At 46.1% G+C, this 22937-nt stretch overlaps 1 long non-coding RNA gene across 1 annotated transcript in view; it reads right to left on the bottom strand.

Moving 5' to 3' along the window:
• LOC144691210 (uncharacterized) overlaps window positions 1–22937 on the bottom strand; it is a 98428-nt gene that overhangs the window by 9441 nt on the left and 66050 nt on the right. Inside the window, exon 2 of the long non-coding RNA XR_013579061.1 lies at window positions 697–834. This is a non-coding gene — a long non-coding RNA (uncharacterized LOC144691210). The remainder of the gene's footprint in view (window positions 1–696; window positions 835–22937) is intronic.

Here is a 22937-nt window from a genome sequence, read left to right as displayed (position 1 = left end):
GATGCCTGGAGAGCTCAGGGAGAATGCTGATTAATGATGCACACTGATACAGCTCTGAGACATTGCATTGATTCTGCCTGTGCTGCAGAGGGAGTTGAGACACCAACCAGTAGACTCTGTATCATGGCTGAGTGCTGTCATGAAGTTGACCACCACTTATGAACAGAATGGGCCCCAAGCTTTGCGCAATGCCCTGTGCCAAGTTGGTGCCGGACTCCTCGATGCTCCAGGACAGTGAAAGCAGGCTCTGTGGCAGGCCTGCTAATGTACCAAGCATCTCAGTCTGCATGCTCATCAGTGTTCTCCTGTAGGCTGCCCCATCAGAGTCCTCACCTGAGTTCCCTGTAACAGAACTCATCTGCAACTTTGCCCTCGAGCGAGCTGGCATAGTCACTACCCTTTCCCCCTGGCATGGCTGCAGGTCGCTTGTGTTCAGGATTCAGCGCGTGCTGACCCTGAATCTGAGCTGGTGGCTGTCAGTGTCAGATCAGGTGACAGAGCCTTCTCATCAGTGTGTGATGTGGCTCTGCCTCTTCCCCCTGGGTTTGCTCTGGCTGGCAGGTGGGTATCTGAAAGCAGAAAGCATTGGGTCGCTGGAGCAAGGTGGGGTGGGAAGCAAGGGCTCCATGGTCACACCATCTACAGCTTACACATCATGTCAGATAGCAGGGTGAGATTCAGGAGGCAGGGACATACCGTCATCATGAATGTCCTCGTTGATGCCAGATGCTATGGGCTTTGCCACATCCTGTCTAATGGTCTCCTCTGTCAAGCACAGGGGATGAAAGTGCGTCTGGTCCCTGTCAGTTCTCTGCTGCTCCCTTCTATTGTGTCCTGTAAGAGAGAGGGCAGAACGTCAATGATTGAGTGGCACTGTCATGAAGCTATTAATGTATATAATAGTTTGGAAAATATTTTTCTTTTAAAATAGATATTTAGCCTGCAGGTGTGTCTTAATTGGATTAAAGCCAGCTAGTCTGGGTGCTTTGATGTACTAGTCTGAGATGTAAACAGAAAGATAGTGTGCATTTGCATTTTTTGAATAGAGCATTCAGAAGTGGGGTGAAAACTTGATGCCTTTCTAGCAGCTACCAAGCCATATGTTTACATTACTAATAAAATTGATATTATGAAAGGGGTTTCATTGTTAAAAGGTGAAGTTCAAAGAGAATGGTGAGACAATGGGAATTTGAATTCAATCAGTGGTGGTAGGTATAACTTCAGTAGTTTTTGGGTGTGCAGGCAGAGGCAATGTGAGATCAAAAGGCAGCTGCAAGCCTCCAACTGGCTCCACAGTGAAAGGAACCTCATTCTGAATCCGTTAGGTGAAAATGCTTTGCCTGGTGTTTGGTTAAGTCTATGGGTTGCTGTTGCCTTAATGGAGATTAGTTTGGGAATTTATTAAAAGTTATGATAGTAGTAATCTCTAGCCATGTGTATATATTTTAACCTGTGTAATTAATAAAATGTTTCAATTAGTTTAATGTAAAACCTCGAGAACTAATGGCCTGATTCCTGAACTTAGAGTCGCATCTCAAGCATAACACTTGAAATGATTGGTTATGACAGTTTTTTAATGTTTTCCTCTGGGATTTTTAAATAATTCAGTTTTACCAACTGCTGGGTCATAACAGGCACCATGTTTGGGCAATGCTCCTGCCAGAGCTGAATAGCTGGAGGTTTGTTTGGGCAGAGGGGTGTGGGTGTGAGGCTGGCAGCATTGGCAGGCAAGTTAGAGTAAGGTGGAGTATCAATTTTAGGTGTGTTTCCTGAGTGCTAGAGTTTGCTGTGGATGAGTGAAGGGGAAATGGTGCACGAACAGCATTAGAGGTTAGTGGTGCACTGGATAGGAGATGTTATGTGAAGATGCATTCACTGACCTTGACTACCCATGTGAGATCATTGAACTCCTCATAGCCCTGGTGCCAGGTTCTCATGGACAGATGTCGGGAGTTGATCTCCCTGGTCACCTGTTCCCATTCTCTGATAGGGTATTTATTCAGGGCCTTCCACCCCGCACCACCCACCCAACAAAATTATGGCCTCTCTCATCCTGTCCATCTCCAGGACCAGAACCTTAAGCACCACATCAGTGAAGCACAGAGTTCTCTCCCTGCCCTGGTGTTCCATTCCTCTTGTGTAGAATTGCAGCACCGACAGTCAGTAGCAGCCTGCTTTGATTCAGCTTAAAGGGGTTCTCTTTAAGATGACTGACTGCCTTTAAGATCTGAAGGCTAGGTTGGAACATGTGCTGGCCTTGCATGCTGTTAAGCCTCCTGTCGATCATACAGCTAGGCAGCAGTGCTGGTTGTGCTCAGCTGCTCACTGTAACCATGGAAATGCTGAGGTAGTATGAAGTTGACATGCCACTTGCCTCAATGGGAACAGGGGTGCGAATCACAACCCCTGTGCCCAAAAATGGGAGCAGACCAACCTGTAGCTCATAGCCATCAGGGAGCAATTTGACTCGGACCAAATGTCATAATATCATAATAATTAACTGAAAACAACAGATTTCACTTTCCGTTATATCAACAAGTACAATAACTCAGATAATTATCCTCATATAGTTTTTTTTGCATATATATTTTTCTATGGGTTCTCAGTTAGTGTTTACAGTGAGTAACTGATCCAAATAAATAAGTCACATCCCCAGTCAGTGCTGAGCTGGCTAATCTATGTTACAGCAATACCACAACCAGCCTCAGTACCTGATGTAATTTAATAACCTTATTTATGTATTGGTCTTATATCATTTGTCTGCTTTTCCAGTAGAAAATTTTCATGTAGGGATCACATGATTTCTAAACAGTCTAGGAACTCACACAATGACTATATACACTATACATATATTTATATAAATGTGCTTAGCTTCAGCTCTGAGATGTGTGTTCAAACACAGACCACAATATCCACACTCTGACAACAAAATGAAATGGGTTCATTCATGTTCAGTGCAGTACGTACAGGCTGACACAGAAATCACCCCTTGGATCTGATATTTATTCAAACATCCTCCTGTGAAAGCAGCCGCTGAAGTTTGAGAAATGGAACTGTGGCCTTGATGAAACGATGGGTGCTCTATTGAGTTTGCAGTTAAGGTTGAACACCAGGGGGAGCCCTGCACTGTATCTGTGGCATTATCTGCATGATTACAGAATATTAATATCCTCGGCCCAACCACCTTCAGCTGCTTCGTCAATGGCCTTCCCTCTATCATAAGGTCAGATGTGGGGATGTTCGCTGATGATTGCGCAATGTTCAGCACCATTCATGACTCCTCAGATACTGAAGCAGTCCATGTCCAAATGCAGCAAGACCTGGACAATATCCAGGCTTGGGCTGATGAGTGGCAAGTAACATTCACACCACACAAGCACCAGGCAATGGCCATCTCCAACAAGAGATAATCTAACCATTGCCTTTGACATTCAATGACATTACCATCACTGAATCCCCCAATATCAACATCCTGGGGGTTACTATTGATCAGAAATTGAACTGGATTAGCCATATAAATACTGTGGCTACAAGAGCAAGTCAGAGGCTAGGAATCGTGTGATGAGTAACTCACCTCCTGACTCCCCAAAGCCTGTCCATCATCTACGAAGCACAAATCGGGAGTGTGATGGAATATTCCCCACTTGCCTGGATGAGTGCAGCTCCCACAACACTCAAGAAGCTTGACACCATCCAGGACAAAGCAGCCCTGCTTCATCAGCACTGCATCCATCATCTTAAAAATTCACTCCCTCCACCACCGATGCACAGTGGCAGTGTGTACCATCTACAAGATGCACTGCAGCAACTCAACTTAGCAGCTCACTCGACAGCACCTTCCAAACCCTGCAACCTCTATCACCTAGAAGGTCAAGGGCAGCAGATAGACGGAAACACCACCACCTGGAAGTTCCCCTCCAAGCTACACCCCCAGAGAAACAGCTAAAAACGCCCCTAGAGAAACTGTTAAAAGTGGTCCAGGGGTTCCACTGCTCTCTCATAGATCAGGAGAACCCCAAAGAAATTCAGGGCCCAAGTGTTTGCTCGCTTTCATTAACTTACTGTAATCTTTGTACTGTATTAACACCTGTGGCACCAGCAGTAAATGTACTTGGTCCCCGGTTGCTACCTGTCATTTGGCTTTGAAATTTATATGCTAATATGTAAATGAACCAATGTTAAAATATGGAAGTGTCAAATCTTCGCAAGGTTGAAACTATTCTGCTGCAAATATACAAGGTGTAATCATCTATAGTAAGTTCTGCTAACTAAAAATCCATAAATGGGACTGAAAAAGTAACTGAAAGAAATTATGAATGAATAATATTTGACATGGCCCTCTAGAGTTACACTGGAGAGTGCAGTGAAATTGAATAGCGCTGACTGCTTTGTGTGAAATGGATGCAGGGAATAATCCCTGCACAGAACAGTGGACCTGGGGTACGCTTGTTATTGGGCTCGGTCGGGTCTTCTTTCAATGAGACTGACAAGCTGCAAATGCCTGATATGTAGCCCAGGTACCTCATTGGCAAAGAGGACTTAAGTTTCAGGTAACTGCATTGAGGATGTGGTGGGGGGAGGGGGAGAATGGGAGTGGATGGAGGTGATTGGGAAGTTGATTGGGAATGGCAATGGCCTACAGACTATCATAGAACCAGGAAAATAACTCTTGTTTCTCAAGGCTTCAAATTCTGGTAAGTATTTTTTTTAAGAACTTCCCTTTTAGCTTGCGACCCCCAGCAGTCCCTTTAAATCACCAGCTTTGTTCAGGGCAGACTAACTTTGGGAAGAAGCACAGAAATGGACATTATGTCCGATATTGCAGGCGTGGGCCCTAGACGCCTATATTCATATTCAGCAATTCTCAATATGGTGGGCAGTGCACTCCTAGTGTGGAATGTGTGTGCACACAACCACCATATTGGATGCCAAGGTGCCGGTTTAATGGTTAAAAAATGGTTACTGCATCAATGAATTTCCCTGGTGTTTGGTGCCGTGAGCTACACTGTGACGTAATGTTAATTGTATACCAGTTGTGTTTAATTCTGTGCAGGTGGAGGGTATTAATTCAGGTTTCACTTGAGCACATATAAAGAAACACTTACTGAAACTGTGGTGTGGTTGGGTGTGCAGGTGTATGCTTGTAATGTTTCACTCTGTAAGTAAATGTAATACTGAATAAAGATTGGCTCCAGTACTATCCTTCACCCACTAGCTTTCCAGCCTAGAATATCTAATGTCTGTTTTGAGTTGCTACACATTAACTTTCATTCACCCATTCTCTGTCAGAATAGTCTTCGGCCCCAAACATTTCTCTTTCAGCTTGTAAGGAATGGTGGTATAAAATTATAAAATAAAAAAAACAATAATTATTATAAAATTCTTATAAAATGTTAAGAAATTGAATGTATTGAAATAGGCCTCTTTCTCTCTCTTTCTCTGCTTAAGAGTTCCCCAATAATCTGCATCAGCCAACACAGAACAGTGTTAGTCATGATAAATAAGGTTTCTTACAAGGGCCGGTTATCTGGCCAAGGACATAATGCAGAAACAGGGCTTTGTGTAAGCATGGCTGGGCCTGATAAGAGGGAGCCTCATGATCTGCATACGTAAGCAAAGTGTCTGAAAGCAGGTAACACGATGTTCGTACCAGAGATAAGTTAAGGAAAGAACTCATGGGACTGGAGACTGGGATAGGAGGAGTCTGCCATGGGTATCTATTCCCTAGAAACTGGAGAGTTGAATGGCTAAAGCCATTAAAAGAATGATTGATGTGAGGTGTCCACTGGCCCCTAATGTAAGGTATATAAAGGGAGCAGTCAAGAAGGGGAAATTTAGGCAGAGGTCCCCAAAGTGGACCTCTTAACGCCTCAACCACCTTGAAAGACAACAGAAGAAGAGATTATCACTGCAGGCAACAAAGATCAAACTGTTCTGCTTCATCACCTTGTTACGAGATCTAAACCTCGTCGAATGGTGAGATCAGGAGCTCCAAGCCCCAACCAACCTCTGGAGTTTCACATGTGCAATGTGACGGGCTGTAGATCTTTGGGCCCAGGATGGGCCTAACTGCATGAAGAGAAAAAAGAAAATGGCGTGAAAAACCTGGATCATGTGACCCGGGAGCAGAGCACCACAATTGGAGAAGAGTCTCAAGCAGGGGACAGGAAGAGGGGACAGGGAGAGGTCCCAGTTGAGAAGAAAGAGAGAGGAGCAAAGAAAGATGCTCCAAGCAGAAAAGAGGCTGTGGTTGGCAACCTTTAAGTTCTGGGGAAGTCCTGAAAATCTAAGAAGGCAGCAGAATGTTGGTGAATGTGTCCTGCAGACCACTGGGGCAAAGGTGCTCCTTTGGAGCAGTAGTGTTCTGCCTGCCTCGGCCGAAGAGCTGAAGTCGTGCTTGTGAGTTAGTGCTGCAGTGTAGGCTCGGGAATCCAAGTGAATGGAGTCTCAGGAGATGAGGTGGGCTGTTGTTGAGGCTGTCTGAGTTGGAGCGACATTTGGAGAGAATTGCAAGGCTAGATTTTCAAAGGTGAACACGGGAATCCCTCGTGAGAGGGACAGAATTTCAATGAGATTGGTTGACTCATAGCATTTACTGAAATCTGGGCGGGTCACTGAGAAATCTGTGGGATCTGTCTTGATTGTATTTGCTACTTAGCGTGTAGTGTGGGTGTTTGACCACAGTTTGCCTGTTAATTCACATTTGCCCCATATTAACCCTGAATGTTGGAGTATAAGACAGATATTGTAAATTGTTTTATCTTTCTGACCTTGCACAGTAAAATTATTTTTGTTTGTTCAAAACCCATGCAATCTAGTTACTTTACTTTCTTAGCGAGTGTTTTTAATCTCAAACTTTGTCTACTTTAAACAAACAGTTACTGGATCGTAATCAGTTCGTACCAAGAACTTGGGGGTCAAGTACAGGGTCATAACAACCTGTCAGATGGGATTGAGGATGGGCAAACTTTCTCACCAGTCATACCTGTACTATGGCTATTCTCATGATGTTGCATTTCAAGCTGTCACACCTCATTAACCCACTTTAAGCCACTAGTGACTCCTCGACCCTTTTTGGTGATCTGTGGCCCTTGATCAAACCTTACAAGCTACACAGTTTTGATTACACATATTGCCGGCAAGAATTTTTAAGCATAATCATCTTCAGTCTTTTTTGTACAGTGCTTGCAGCTACAATTCTGAGCAATGGACTTTAAACTTGGCACAAGAGGTCTCTGAAAAACATTTGGAAATACTGAAGCTGACCTAAGTGCGGTAATGTAATACTAAATAGTATTTTCAGCCCATTTTTGCTGAATTTAACATTAGAGCTTAACAAAAAAATCTCTATTAAATTATAATGACAATTTGTAGAAAAATAGATGACAATAATAATAGGGCAAAGGAGGTTAAGAGAAGATTTAATAGAAATATTAAAAATTATGAGGGATTTTGAGGTAATGGATAGAGGGAAAATGTTTCCACTGACAGGAGGAACTGTAAACAGAGGATACAGATTTAAGATCATTGGCAAAAAAGTGGAGAGATGAGGATTTTTTTTACTCAAGTGAGTTGTTATGATCTGGAATAACTTCCTAAAAGGATGGTGGAAGCAGATTCAATAGTAACTTCCAAAAGGTAATTAGATATATGTTTAAAAAGGTAAAACTTGCTGCATGGAAAGAGCTGGGGACTAGGAATCTTTGGCAGCTAGCTCAGAGAGCTGGCACAGGTATGATGGGTCAAATGGCCTCCTTTTGTGCTTTATGATTAAATGGAACTCTCACTCTCACTCCATTTCTGGAGGCCAAGAGCCCTCATTTGAAGCAAACTGTTAGGCTTGATGTCACCTTGGCTCAGTGGTAACATTCTCATCTCTGAGTCAGAAGTCTGTGGGTTCAAGCTCAACCCCAGAGATGTATGTGTGTGTGTGTGTGGTCTAATCTAACACTTCAGGGTAGACTGAGGAAGTGCTGTGTCATTGGTTATGCTGTTTTTTTGGCTGAGATGGTTAAACAAAGGCCCTCTCTGTTCTCTGAATATAGAAAATCCTATGGCAATGGTTGGAGAAGAGCAAGAGAGTTCACCACGTGTCCTGGCCATCATTGATCACTCAACCATCACTACTACAACAGATTACCTGTTTGCTGTGCACAAGTAGGCTGCCAGAATTTGCTACATTATAACAGTGACTACAGTTCAGAAGTACATCATTGGCTTGGAAGTGCTTTGGGATCTCCTAAAATCTTGAAAGGTGCTATATAAATGCAAGTTCTTTCTTTATTGGGTATTGAGACTCTGCATTTGGTGGAACAGTGGGAAAAACCTTTGGGAATTGATGGTGATGCTGCCAAGAATGTTGAAACAAATGATTCTACATATTTCAAATAAATACAGAATATTAGAACCCACAGACATCTTTATTTTTCTCATGTAATTTGCTAGCTATACACTATTTTTACATAGTTTTGTCAATGCTTCACTGACTTCATAGACACCACCTTGCATTAATTATCTCAGCTTTGAAATTGCTTCCTCCAGCAGACAGAGATTTTAAACTAATCCTTAACTGACCTGTTAACTTTCTTACATATTCCTGCCAAAAGGAAGTTACCATTTCCTGTATTTAAAAGGAGGAGCTCCCATTGGATGACATTATGATGATGCGGCTGCTGAGCTCATTGCACTGGCCAATGGTCAACTTGAGCCCCTAGCTAAAGAAGGTTGGGAGGGGTGGGAGATAACCCTGACTTTGGGCAATAGCCTAAACTGGACAATATTGGGTCAAACTTCCCATAAACGTCCCTCCCGATTTATTGTTTGACTTCACTGAAAAATTGAAGAGAATTATCACACACACCTGATCTGCCATCACCTATTGTACACAATTGCCCAAAGTCCAAGTTACCACTAATGACTCAAGAAACCATATCAGAAAATATTGCAATATTTTATAAACATTTTGCCAACTCAAAATACCAAAAGCAGAGTCACAGAAATGAATTTACAGTAATCTCAGTGATCATCAGTATTAGAATTATTGCAGACACTGGGGGTTAGAATAACTTGTAAGCGGTATGAGCAAATGAAGTAAGAAAAAAAAGTTAGTCAGTTGCTTTTTTGATCTGATTTATAAGCAATCTGTTGTAAGGTATAGATACCAGCAGCGATCCTGACCAAATAATGAAACAGTTTGTGTATTCATTTATTCAAATATTGAGTGCCCTTTGTGCTGGTTATTCTTTTTGTTTATGTTCCCATTTCCCTTTTTTAAAGTATATTTCTCTTTGCTTGTGGATTTCTTGTGTCTTTCATGATAAGCTAATAGGATGGGGGTGAGGTGGGGGCTTTGGGTGGTCACCCATTTCTCACCTGAATAATGGGCGGTTGACTAGTGAAAACTGGGGGCACCTCAGCCACCCAAGAATACTCACTGTCCACATGATGGTCTTTTTCATCCAGGTCTGTGCTTGGCTGAGCAATATGAAATTGGAAAAGAAATTTGGGCAGGATGTAAAATCAATTGTTCATTTGCTTGTGTCCTTTTACTGTGCTGTCACCAAAGTCCAGTTTCATCCTTGTTGTCTTCGGAGTCTGCTGCTGAATCCATACTATTGTTGTATTGAAATGATGTAATATCTAACTGCTCAAATGGGATTGGGTAAACATGTTGTGGGTTCGCTTATTAAGATGAAGCACACGAGAATAATTATACATAGGTATAAAGCTTGAATACATCAGAGCTGTGTGTGTGTGTTTTCCTCAAAGCTAAAGTGAAACTAAGACTGGATCACATGACACATTTCCCTACTAGTGATGTCATGCTGATATTCCTTAAAGGCATACTACAACACATACCCTCATCAATGGTTCCATCCCATCGCTAAACCCCCCACTCTCAACATCCTGGGGGTTACCATTGACCAGAAACTGAACTGGACTAGTGTAATCTGTGGTATAATACACCTTAAAGAGACTGTGAGCAGATTGACCACATGACTGTAAGACCCAATAGCTGTGTAGCGCGGGCGGGTTAATGTTAGCCTAGAGTAGGGTCTGGCTGGAAAAGCACACATCATGTTAATGCTCTGTTGTTTGTGTAAATAAATAGTATATTGGTCTCTGTGTCTACCGTATATTGTAATCGACTCGCCTGCTGACTGATAAGTGTGCAACCGGTTCGCGAGCAAAGTGACCCCATAGTAAAACATAACAACTGGCGATGAGGCCGAAATTATTTCCTTCGAATATGCCACAATTTGGCCGCATCGAACCCTTTGATCAGACCACCGATGACTGGTCACATTATATTGAACGCCTCGTGCTTTTCTTTTTGGCCAAAGACATATGGGGGGAGGAGAAGAGGAGGGCGGTCCTCTTATTGACATGTGGCAATAAAGCAGATGGCCTAAGTTGCAGCCTATTGGCACCCAATGCCCCAGATTCTAAGAGTTTTGATGAGTTGGTGAATCTTGTGAAAAGCCACTTTCAGCTGAAATCCTCGGTAACAGCGCAGTATTTTAATTTCAATTTGAGGTGTCGCGCCCCTGGAGAGACAGTCGCTTACTATGTAGCAGCCTTAAAACAACTGACAGAGCACTGAGAGTTCAGGACGTCGATTAACAACACGTTAAGAGACCAATTAGCATGTGGGATTAACAAAGAAACCATTCAAAAAAGGTTGCTGTCTGAGACAAATTTGGATTTCAGCAAGGTCCTAGGGTTGGTGCTCACAATGGAGACGCAGTCAGGGATTCAGAGGAAATCAAGGGAACGGAAGATGGCGCCGTTCTTCACATCGGGAGGGAGGCACTGGCTAGAAATGGTGCGGAAGCGCTGGGCTCCACGGAAAGGAGGGAAACAGCCGCCATTAACAGACCAGCAAAAAGCAATGGTTTAACGAATAAAACCCACATTAGTAACGGCAGAATTGGAACCAAACAGCCTGCAAACAAACGACCATTTAAAAGAACCGAGTGTTTCTACTGTCATCGCAATGGGTACATTATGTGATAATGTAAAGAAAGATTGAGGCCAAAGTTCAAACAAAAAGGCAGAAGTCGTGAAATTTTTATAATGGAGGAGTCAGAAGAAACAGAGTCAGATATTTACTCGCTACACAACTTAAAAATGGGTAAAACAGAGCCAGTCTATGTGATAGTAGAAGTGAACAGAAAACCCCTTAGAATGGAGATGGATACAGGCGCATCCACAATAGTCATAGGGGAACAACGTTTAAGTATCTGAATGGAGGAGGCCACTCACTAAAACTGGAAAACCCAGATGCTAGACTAAAGACATAGACTGGCGAAAACATACGAGTAGAAAGCATATGCAAGGTTCCAGTACAATATGGAAGCCAGTCTGCTAACCAACCCCGATAGTGGTAGCAGGGGAGGGCCCAACTCTACTTGGTCAGAACTGGCTTAAGGAAATAAAGTTGGAGCGGACTGAGATTTTTCAGCTCAGAATGAAAGACCTATAAGAATGATTACAGAAATATACCTCTGTTTTCAGGGAAGAGCTCGGGAAGGTTCAGGGGCTGCAAGCTAAAATTCACATGGATCCTGGGGCAATCCACAGACACTTGAAGGCCAGTCCCCTATGCCTTACAAGAAAAAGTGGAATGTGAATTAGACAGGTTGCAGAGGTTGGGAGTCTTACAACCCCTACAATTTTCCAAATGGGCAGCGGCCATAGTTCCAGTATTAAAGCCTGACTTGATAGGCACCTACACCAAAAATTGATGAATTGTATTTCAGGCTGGCAGGGGGAACCACATATACGAAACTTGACATGAGCCACGCTTACCAGCAATTCGAGCTAGAAAAGGCCTCTTGGGATTTTGTGACTATCAACGCACATAGGGGGTTATACCAGTATACCAGGTTACCCTTTGGAGTCCCATTGGCTTGTGCCATTTTCTAACAGACTTTGGAAAATTTGCTCCAACGTCCACCCCATGTGGTGGTTTATCTCGATGATGTCCTAGTAACAGGACTAACTGATGAAGAACACCCGGCTAACTTGGGAGAGGTATTGAAGCGTTTCTCACAAGCCAGGGTATGTTTGAAAAGGGAAAAATGTATCTTTCAAGCAAAAGAAATGGTTTACCTGGTTCATTGGGTCAACTTGCAGGGCCTTCACCCAGTAGAAGACAAGGTGAGAGCTGTTAGTGAGGCGTCAGCACCGAAAAATGCCACAGAACTCAAGTCATTCTTGGGAATGGTTATCTACTACGGGCATTTTCTCCCAAATTTGTCAACAGTACTGGCTCCATTATACAGGTTACTCAAGAAAAACCGCAGGTGGACTTGGCAAGCTCCACAACAACAGGCTTTTACAACAGTAAAGTAGTTACTACATTCATTGGCCCTGTTAGTACATTGTGACCCAAGGACACAATTGATTTTAACCTGCGATGCATCCCCTTACGGAGTAGGGGCAGTACTCTACCACTGGATGACAGATGGCTCCGAACAGCCTATTGGCTACGTTTCAAGAACACTCAGTGTTGTAGAACGAAGATACTCACAAATAGAGAAAGGAGGCTTATCCTTCTTGGCATTAAGAAGTTTCACCAACACATCCACGGTCGCCACTTCATCATAGTATCTGACCATAAGCCATTACTAGGCTTGTTTGGGGAAAATAAGGCAATACCCGATTCGCCTCAGCACACATCCAAATGTGGGCACTGATTCTAACTGCTTACGAATATACTTTTATCCACAGGCCGGGAAGCCAGATTGCCAATGCCGACACGCTGAGCCAATTACCTTTAAGAGACAGCAATGTGAACGTCCCCATCCCTCAAGAACATTCTTGTTATTCAACTTTCCAGATTCGTCATCAGTCAGTGGCAAACAGATCACAGAATGGACAGACCACAACCCAATGGTATCTCACTTCAGGGAACAAGTCTTGCAGGGATGGTCCAATGAACCAAAGTCGGACGAAATGAAACCCTATTTTAACAGGAGATACGAGCTTACCTGCCAGGATGATATCTCGCTATGGGGATCGAGAGTCATTGTGCCTCCCAGAGGAAGACAACCATTATTGATAGAATTGCATAGCATTCACCCCGGCATTTCCAGAATGAAAATGTTGGCGCGCAGCTACTTCTGGTGGCCAGGGGTGGACACTGAAATCGAAAACATGGTCAAGAGCTGCATGCGGTGCCAACAGGTGCAGAAATTGCCCCCTTCTGCTCCACTGCATCTTTGGGAATAGCCTTGAAGGCCATGGGTCCACCTCCATGTTGACTACATGGGACCTATTTTTGGGCATAATGTTCCTCTTACTTATCGACTCCCACTCCAAATGGACAGATGTTTACGAGGTGCGATCACCCACATCTGCCGCCACCATAGACAGATTGCGTCAGAGTTTCGCGATACACGGGTTACCAGAGATAATAGTGTCTGACAATGGAACGGCATTCACTAGCTGAAATTCGAAAGATTTACAAGTCTCAATGGCATAACACACGTCAAGACCTCACCATACCACCCTGCATCCAATGGGTTGGCCGAGGGGGCTGTTCAGACCTTCAGGGCAGGAATGAAAAATCTACAGGGGGCTCCATAGCAACGAAGTTATCATGCTTCCTGCTCAGCTACAGAACCATGCTGCATACTACCACCGGTATTGCCCCGGCAGAGTTATTAATGAAGAGACATTTCAGGACATGTTTGAGTCTCATAAGGCCTAATTTCGGGGGGAGGGTAGAGAGAAGACAGGAGGCCCAGAAAAATGAACACGATTACCACAATCATGAAAGAAACTCCACTGTAAGAGGTGCTGTTTTTGCAAAGTATTTTGGAGATGGGCCCAATTGGCTATCAGGTGAACTCAGTGCAGCGACAGGACCCCTGTCCTACCACATATCGGTTGAAAGTTGGATAATCAGGAAACAGGAAACAAATCCACAAGAAAAGATGCACCAAACATTCCCGTTGGAGTCTACACCACAGGTAGAAGGAACTCCTCTTGCTTTGGAAGTACCTGTAGAACCCGTTGAGCCTGAGAGAGTCAAAGAGGCAAATTTGCAGGTTCCTACTGGGGAGCCTAGTGGACAGATAACTCCCGAGAGGGAGGCCTCAGACAAACCATTGGAAGTGGTAGAACTACAACAGTTGACATGTTTGAAAAAGCCTCCAGTGAGGCTGAATTTGTAAATAGTTAATATATTGTAAAATGTACTTTCAGGTAAAGGGGGAGAGATGTGGTAATCTGCGCTGTAACACACCTCAAAGAGACTGTGAGCAGATTGACCACGTGACTGTAAGACCCAATAGCTGTGTAGTGCAGGCTACCATGTTAATGTTAGTCTAGAGTAGGGTCTGGCTGGAGAAAAACACATCATGTGTTTTTTTGTGTTGTTTTATGGAAATAAATGGCATGTGCTTCATTTCATATTGGTCTCTGCGTCTGCAGTATATTGTAATCGATTCACTTGCTGACAGATAAGCGTGCAACCGGTACACAAGCAAAGCGACCCCATAGTAGAACATAACACCTAGCCATATAAATACTGTGGCTGCAAGAGCAGGTCAGAGGCTGGTAATTCTGCGGCGAGTAACACACCTCATGACTCCCCAAAGCCTGTCCACCATCTACAAGGCACAGGAGTGTGATGGAATACTTTCCACTTGCCTGGATGGGTGCAGCTCCAACAACACTCAAGAAGCTCGACACCATCCAGGACAAAGCAGCCCTCTTGATTGACACCACATCCACAAACATTCACTGCCTCCACCACCAATACATAGTAGCAGCAGTGTGTGCCATCTACAAGATGCACTGCAGGAATTCACCAAGGCTCCTTAGACAGCAACTTCCAAACCCACGACCACTACCATCTAGAAGGACAAGGGCAGCAGATAGATTGGAACACCACAACCTGGAAGTTCCCCTCCAAGTCATTCACCATTCTCACTTGGAAATATATCACCATTCCTTCACTGTCGCTGGGTCAAAATCCAGGAACTCCCTCCCTAACAGCCAGCGGGTGTATCCCGCATGGACTGCAGGGGTTCAAGAAGGCAGTCCACCACCACCTTCTCAAGGGCAATTAGGGATGGGTAATAAAAGCTGGCCTAGCCAGCGACACCCACATCCCATGAATGAATAAAAAAATCCAGTCATTGTCTCACCAAACTATGTGGAAATTTGAGTCTTATTCAACTCTGAACTGATCTTCCAACTCCATAGCCTATATCTGTATCTGTAACATTGCCCTCCTTTGCCTCTGATTCAACCCATGTGTTGCTGATGCCTGCATCCATGCCCATGTCACTTTCATATTTGTCTATCCCAGAGCTCTCATGGCCAGCCTCGCATTTTGCACATTCCATTGACTTCAGCTGATCCAGACTCCACTCTTCAGATCCTGTCCCTCATCAGAACCTGTTCAGCCATCATGTATTTCCTTGTTGACCTACATTGGATCCCAATCCTCTAACATCCCCAATATAAAATACTCACGCATATGTTCAAATCTTCCCCTCTCTATCTGGGTAACTTCCTGCAGCTCTAACCTCCCCACCTGCACCACCACCCATCCCCCCAACAAACTCTCCATTCATTTGACTTTGGCCTTTTGTATATCCCCTGTCTTTTTTCCTGCATTGGCAGTGATTCCTTTATTCGTCTAGGACCCATGCTCAAGAATTCCCTCCCTTGACACCTCTGCCTCGCCTGTCCGCCTCCACCTTTAAAAATTTCAACACTCAGATCTTTGACCAAACCTTCGGCCCTTGGTACATTTTTCCACATTAAAGGTACTATCTAAATGATGATGCTGTTAGCGTAACCTGAACTAACTTTGCAAACTTAGTAGGTATTATGAATTCACGGTATGGGAAAGAGTGAGCTTATTTCTTATAATATCAGCAGTAAGCTTATATTGATCCATGGTTCTGAAAGAACTGAGGCAAAGCTACAGTTTGTGTAAGAGACCATGTTTGAGGAAAAAGTGTTTTCTTTTCCTGTTTGATACATGTATCAAGGACACATAAATGATTCATACCAATGGTTGAGCTAATGCTGTCATTGCAGATGGGTTATAACACATGCAAGGCAGTGAATATGCTGGTATTTTCACTGTAAATGATAACTTGCATGACCTTTCCACCAGCTATACTATGAATATATCTTTGGTTATGTCAAAGTCTTACACTGTGTACTCTTAAATTTGCAAGAAGATCTGAGACTATTTGAAATATTTGAACTATACAATTTTTAAACAGTGTAAGAACAAATTTGTAGGAAGGAATTAAAATGACACAATCTTGAGTTTCAGAAGGCACTTTTACATTAGAAGTCAAGTCCTGAGAGCAGAAATCAGAGGTGATAGATCTGTAACATTCCCTGATCCCTGCTTACCATAGGTTGGTGCGACTATATCAAATCAAGGTCTGTTTGACTGAGTATGTACACTATTGCTTGTAATGTTAAGAGTAGTACCATCAATTCTCCCATGCATCATCCTTTTAAATCTTTCAGAGGTACAGAAAAATCTTAAAGACAAGGGGTCTCAAACCTGAACTTTGGCAGTTGATTTCCTACGTGTTGAGAATTAATGCAGTTGTGTGCGTTGTGAATGAGCTTTTAAAAATTTTATTTAATTTTTAATCGCTGTTGGAAACCTCATCCCACCTGTGGATGAGGCTTCCTAAAAATGTCCAAAGACCGCTCTGCCTTTTTGCCTGCCCGTCAACCATAAGGTTGGATGGACAGTGAAAAATTTCATTTAATTGGAACTTTTAAGGCCTTAATAGGCCTGTTAATTGTCGGCACAAACCGAAATGTCGTGCGAGTCCGCAATGATGTCGGGTTGCTCGCCTGATGTCATTGCGCATCATTTTATGCTCAAGCGGGTTGGGCATGCGCCCGCCCACTCAGCACAAATTTCATCCCCTTGCATTTGCATAGCACCTTATGACCTCAAAGAACTTTACAACTATTAATGTACTTTTAAAGTATAGAATCGTAGAAAGTGTACAGCACTGAAAGAGACCATTTGGTCCATCTTGTCTGCACCAGCTAAACTTAACTAATAATAAAATATTTATCATTGTTTTAGTTTAGGAAAATTCAGCTCCCTATTTGCATATATTTCCTAGGCCAGATGTGTAGGAATTCCAAGACTTGTCTCTGGTTCCACTCTCTCCAAGTACTGGATGGCCCTTTCCAAACCCCTTTCCAGTTCTGTCAGAGGGCAATATTTTCCCCCTCGCTGGGGGGGGAAGTGCGGGAGCAGGCGCGAGTGAGCGGGCTTCCGATCGGCACCCCCAGCTGGTGGCGTGCCGCCATTTTACGTGGGTGGGCCAATTAAGGCCCAGTGTGTGGCTAAGTGCTGCCTCAGGGAGATCGGCTCAGATTTAAAACTTTGAATAAAGGTTAGAAAAAAATTTCCCTGCCATGCCCATGAGACCTTTATTGTAAAATATTCTGCATTTTTAAAAAATCATTCATGAAATCTCATCCCACCTGTGGATGAGGTTTCATGTTTTTTCACAAGCCCACCTGGGCTCCTGGCCTGCCCGCCAACCTCAAGGTTAGACAGGCAGGTCCATTAATGAGTTCAATTAGTTTGTTAACGGCCTTAATAGGCTGTTGACAGGTTGGCAGGCACGCATCTGAGTTGGATGCGCCCCCGCCGAACTGACAATCTAAATGACGCGGGGTGACGTTGGGACGCACGCCCGACATCACCTCGCATCATTTTACGTGTCGGCGAGTGGGCCCTGCCCCCGCCCCCACTTGCCAACTGGAATATGCTGGCCCAGGATATGGTGTCCCTGAAGGCGGAAAAGGAGATGGGTGCAGCCTGAAAAGCCCTGCACCGGACCAGCGGTGGGTCAGTTACAGGACACCACACCTGGCATTGGCAATATTTACCAGGGCAGGGGGGAGGCTGAGACAGGAACCCTGCTCTCCTCCTCAATGGGCCAATTACACTAGCTAAAGCTCATTGAGAGCTTGTTGAAGGGGAAAGCTGGAATATTGAAAGGGGTGCATGGGTTTCAGAAGCAGTCAGTTTCTGAGCAGCCAAGGGTAGGCAGGTACGCAAGAGCCAGTCACGGCTGCTCCCTGGCACCCTGGCACCATAAGAGGATCAGCAGGGAAAGGGGCACTGGATGCTTGGTAAGGGGGTGCCCTTGGTGCTGCACAATGGTAGGGAGAGTGGGCACTCAGTGCCCAGGCTTTGAATGAGATTATCACCCTCAAGCATCACAGGGGCAGAAGAGCTGGGGGAAAGGCTGCCAAGGACAATTGGGAGGTGAGAGAGGAGGAGGAAGACGACGCCGAACAGAGGTGTCCCTGCTGCACCGTGAGGTGGTCTCCTCCTCCCACCCTCTAGTAAGAGGAGGACCTCCCTGCTCTGTCTCATGGCCTCCAGTATTAGTTCCAGGTCAGCATCCTGAAGTGGGAGGCTGCCTTGCCCCCTGGTGCTAGGCCGTAAGCCCAGGAAACACTGGATCTCCTGTAACAACTCACTTCCTTCAGGTAAAGCTGAAGGTTTTTGCACAATCAATAGATCTCTCCCTCAGGACAGCCAGCAGCCTCTGAGATTGGCTGCCAGGGGGATGTCTAAATGAAAGGCACACTTCATCTGACCCACCCCCATTCCCACCACCACTGTTGCAAGGGCCACTGATATCTGCCAACAATATTTATTTTTCACATAATGTAGGCAGGAAGGATATTGTTGCTTCTTTAAATATTTTATTCCAGCCATGGGCAAGATCTTCCTCACTGCAGTTTTTCCCTCATTCTAACCTGACATTCCACATCCAAATGAGAACCATTTCTCCATTGCTGTTGTGCCAGTCATGTCAAAAGGCCGCAGCTAACAATTAAAATAAATCAATTTTCTGGAGGACTAAAACTAATTGCACTCCATTTCCTAAGATGGAAAGCCTGGGTACATTTCTGTATCAGCAGCAGGATATTAAACACATGTCTGATTTAAACGGATGGACTGTTTCTGCCTTTACTATGCTCTGTGCCTCTAACTCTGGCGACAGTCTTATTAATCGAGGATATGTCAAGTGGAACCAGCAAAGGCAGACAGAGAACAGAATAATAAATGTATAGACACTGCTCGCAGATGCAGGTCATAGGAGAGGAGCACAGTTATCGTATAACGCATGGAATTGTTGGCTTTTGGGGAGCTGCAGAAGGAGGCAAATTTATTGGTTATAAATAAAATATGAATGCATGGATACTCGTTAAACTGACTTTGAAAGATCTCATTATGCTGAGAGAGAGTAGAAACCTCTTACGTTTCTCATTGATGTTTCTTTGTTCCAATACCAATAAGGGTGGAATTTTTCTCCAGAACGTATTGGATTTACTACACAAAATTCGGATGCCATATGTTGGCCATGTTATAATGGTTGTCATGGGAGGGAGACAGCAACCTTCACATGGTGGTCCTCCTGCTAAAGTAAATTTTCCAACCTGAAAACTTTTGGGCAGAATTTTGATATTGGAGGATGGGCGTGGTCGGCAGGACCAGGAGCAGCCGGGAAACGGTCCATCGTCTGTGATCGGCTCCCGAGCGCGATTTCACACTGATGGGCCAATTAAAGCCCACCCAGCGTGAAACACGGTGCTTCACTGGTCGGGAAGGGCCGATCGGGGCAGAGGCCTGTACACCGCCTGGTCCAATGGCGACCCGGTGGCCAGTTTAAAAACAGCCCAGGCAGCCCCAGAAAGGCTGCCATGGAAGGACACCTGTTCTGTGTTGTCTTGAGTCGAGTGCGGCTGGACACGGCAGGTCGGGTGGGAACTCGGCCCGCCGCTTTTCTGATGAGTGCCTCGCTGTCCTCCTGGAGGAGGTGGCTCCCAGAAGGGACACCCTTGTCCCCAGAGATGGGAGGAGGAGGCCACCGCACCTCACCAAGCGAGCATGGGAGGAGGTGGCAGCAATGGTGAGCAACTATGATGTGGTGCAGCGCTCCTGGGTGCAGTGCCGGAAGCGCTTCAATGACCTGTTGCACTCAGGAAGGGTGAGTACCGTGTTGGCATGGGTCAGTGTGGTGATGTGTTAAGGTCTGGCCATCCCCGCATGGACCTCAGGGGCGCTACAGTCTGAGTGCCAACTGTCAATCACGGCAGAGCTGGCCAAGGGGGTGAACCCTGGCTGGTTGGGCTGAGTGCCTTGCGGCTTGAGGGCCACAAATCAGATGTGCCCTGCGAGATGTTCCTCAGCTGGGGTTGGCCAGGTTGCAATGGCGCTGCAGGTACAGAGTGGACTAATCAATACTCCTCTGTCCTTTCAGGAGAAGTAGAGCCATAACCAAGCAGAGAGGGCACGTACAGGCAGAGGCCCACCCAACCTGCTGCTGTTCAGCAGGTTCAAGAAGGACGCCCTAGAGCTGGAGAGCCTGCATGCTCCCCGTACAACCAGGCGTGGAGAGGCGGGGGTGTCAGATGAAGGTAAGAGCGCAGTGCACGGAGGTGAGAGTTTCGGATTGTGCAACCATTCTAGTGCAGTCTCCTCATTGATGGGAGCCTCGAACCTGGAATCCCCATTGATCGTTGGAAGACGAGGGCACCTTGATGCAGATCTCCATTGTCTCACCAGGGTGCCTGGCATGCACAGTGACAGTGTGATGACTTTAACTAATGACATGTCCTTGTCCTTCCTTTTAGGTTCACCAGCAGATGTTCGTTCTGCGGACCCCAAAGGGCCACACCTGATGCCAGGGGACCACCGGGTTTCACTTGCGCCTGCGTCACACCCACTCTCTGAAGCAGGCAACAGCGCAGATACCAGCACCTTGGTGGGCATTAGTTTGGTGGCTAGTATCTTGATGCACATTGGTGAGGGCACTTCACACTTGCTTGAGGTGCAGGCGGAGGCAGAGAGTGCCCAGGGCGTTGGCAGACGGAGGAGCGCTGGGGACCAGGACAATGCTCAGTCGAAGGCGATGATGAGCCTCTGGAGTCGTCCATTAGTCGGCAGATGCTGGATGTCCAGCGAGAGTGCGGGAGGATCTGGCGGAGATCCATGAGGGTATGTGTGCCATGGTCTCCGTTACGGAGGAGTCCATGCAGAGCGTGAGTACTGCATTGACCCTCAAGGCCGAGCGCACTGCCTCCTCCATTGGGAGAGTGGCAATTCTCATGGAAGCTCCAGGGACAGAATCAGGGGTTCCTGGGGTTTCACTCGGACCTGCAAGCCCTCACACAGGCACTGAGCTCAGGTGGTCAGTGTCAGTGTGGGAGATGGATGAGGCACCCAGTATCCCAGCTAGGTGCCCGTCCATCAATGGTGTGCAAGGAGGTCCAGAGAAACCTCACATTAGCGCACGAGCTGCCTGTCATCCCTGTGGGCTCTATTCAGGGTGCTCTGGGTGATGGCAGCAACTCCTTCGCCCCTCTGCCAGTGACCATCGCATCTGATGAGGCTGCAGTGACTGGGGAGATGCCAGCCGTGGTACTGGCTGCTCTCTGCCAGGCAGGGCCAGCACAGGCTCCACTGGCCAGAGGACGATCACCAAGATTATCAAGAGCAACAAGACAGCAGAGTCAGCCAGCTGTCTCCAATGCCACTGTCAGCAAGGGGGGAGCACCTAGACATAGCACTCACAAACGTAAGTTTAAGGCACCATGAGCATGAGAGAGACAGTTCACGGGTGATCTTCTGTTTTTGGTTTATATGCCTGCTGGCGTGGACATCGACACCAGTAATTGTAACGTCATTACGATTTCAATGTGATGCCAACATTGGGTAGCATTTTTCACTGAGCAGGCAGGTGTGCGCCTAACCTGCTCGAGCGTAAGATGACGCACGATGACGTTGGGCGAGCGTCCCAATGCCATCACACACTGGCGCGATATTTTGCTCAGCAGACGCGCATGGGAGCCGGAGCAGTGCCCGCCATCAATTAACAGGCTAGTTAAGGCCCTTAACAACCCAACTGACAGTGATTTAACTTTGACTGTGCAAGTTTGGCTTGTCACCTGAGCAAAACGGGTAGGCAGGCAGGACAAAATTTGCAAAACCTCATCCACGGGCAGGAGAAGAAGTGTCAGCAGCATTGTCAATGTGAGTAGTGAGGAGCTTTAGAGACAGTTTGCTGCTGGTGGCTTATTGAGACTTGGCAGCTTATTCTCTGATCAGGGCTTCATTGTTAGCATTTCCAGGCTTCACTTCTACTCATTGGTGTCTTCCAGGCCCCCTGAGGATTCAGGCCGTGTGGACCCTTCCAGGTATCAGACAGCCTTCCCTTACCCTGGTAATGGGGATTGTGGTCTCCGCTGGAGGCACCTTCTCTGAGGAGGAAGAGGGGGGCAGAGGGGAGAGGAGGCCAGGTGTCCCTATGCAGCTTCCAAGGGAGGGACCTGTGGGAGGAGAGGCGCAGGCACAAGGGGCGCAGGGCCAGCAGGGAGTCCAAGGCGGAAGGGGCCACAGAAGGTGCCACTATCCTGCTGCCAGGGCTTACAGGCGGCGATGCAGCTACCTCAATATGCCTGAGGTGCAATGCCGAAGGAGGCTCCGCCTCTCAAGGGAGAGTGTGACCTCCATTTGGCAGATGATCGGCCCTGAGATCAGCTCTGGCTGTGTGGGTGGACACCCCATGCCAGTGGCTCTGAAGGTCACAGCGGCCCTCAACTTCCATGTCTCCGGCGCTTTCCAGGGGTCGGTGGGGGATCTGTGTGGAGTCTCCCAATCAGCTGTCCACAGTTGTGTCAAGCTGGTGACAGAAGCTCTGTTCAGGCAGGTCCTGACCTTTATTCTTTACTGTACGGACGAGGCCAGCCAGGCTGAGTGAGCCAGAGGCTTTGCAGTGATTGCTGGGATCCCCAGCGTCCAGGGTGTAATCGACTGCCCACATGTGGCCATCAAGGTGCCAGCAGGTGAGCCCGGTGCCTTCGTCAACAGGAAGGGATTCCACTCCATGAACGTGCAG

The sequence above is a fragment of the Cetorhinus maximus genome, chromosome 15 (genome assembly GCF_964194155.1).
Source record: "Cetorhinus maximus chromosome 15, sCetMax3.hap1.1, whole genome shotgun sequence".
In the NCBI taxonomy this organism is placed as follows: domain Eukaryota; kingdom Metazoa; phylum Chordata; class Chondrichthyes; order Lamniformes; family Cetorhinidae; genus Cetorhinus; species Cetorhinus maximus.
Note: the sequence above shows the minus strand (reverse complement) of the source record. Positions and strands in the feature narration are given on the sequence as shown.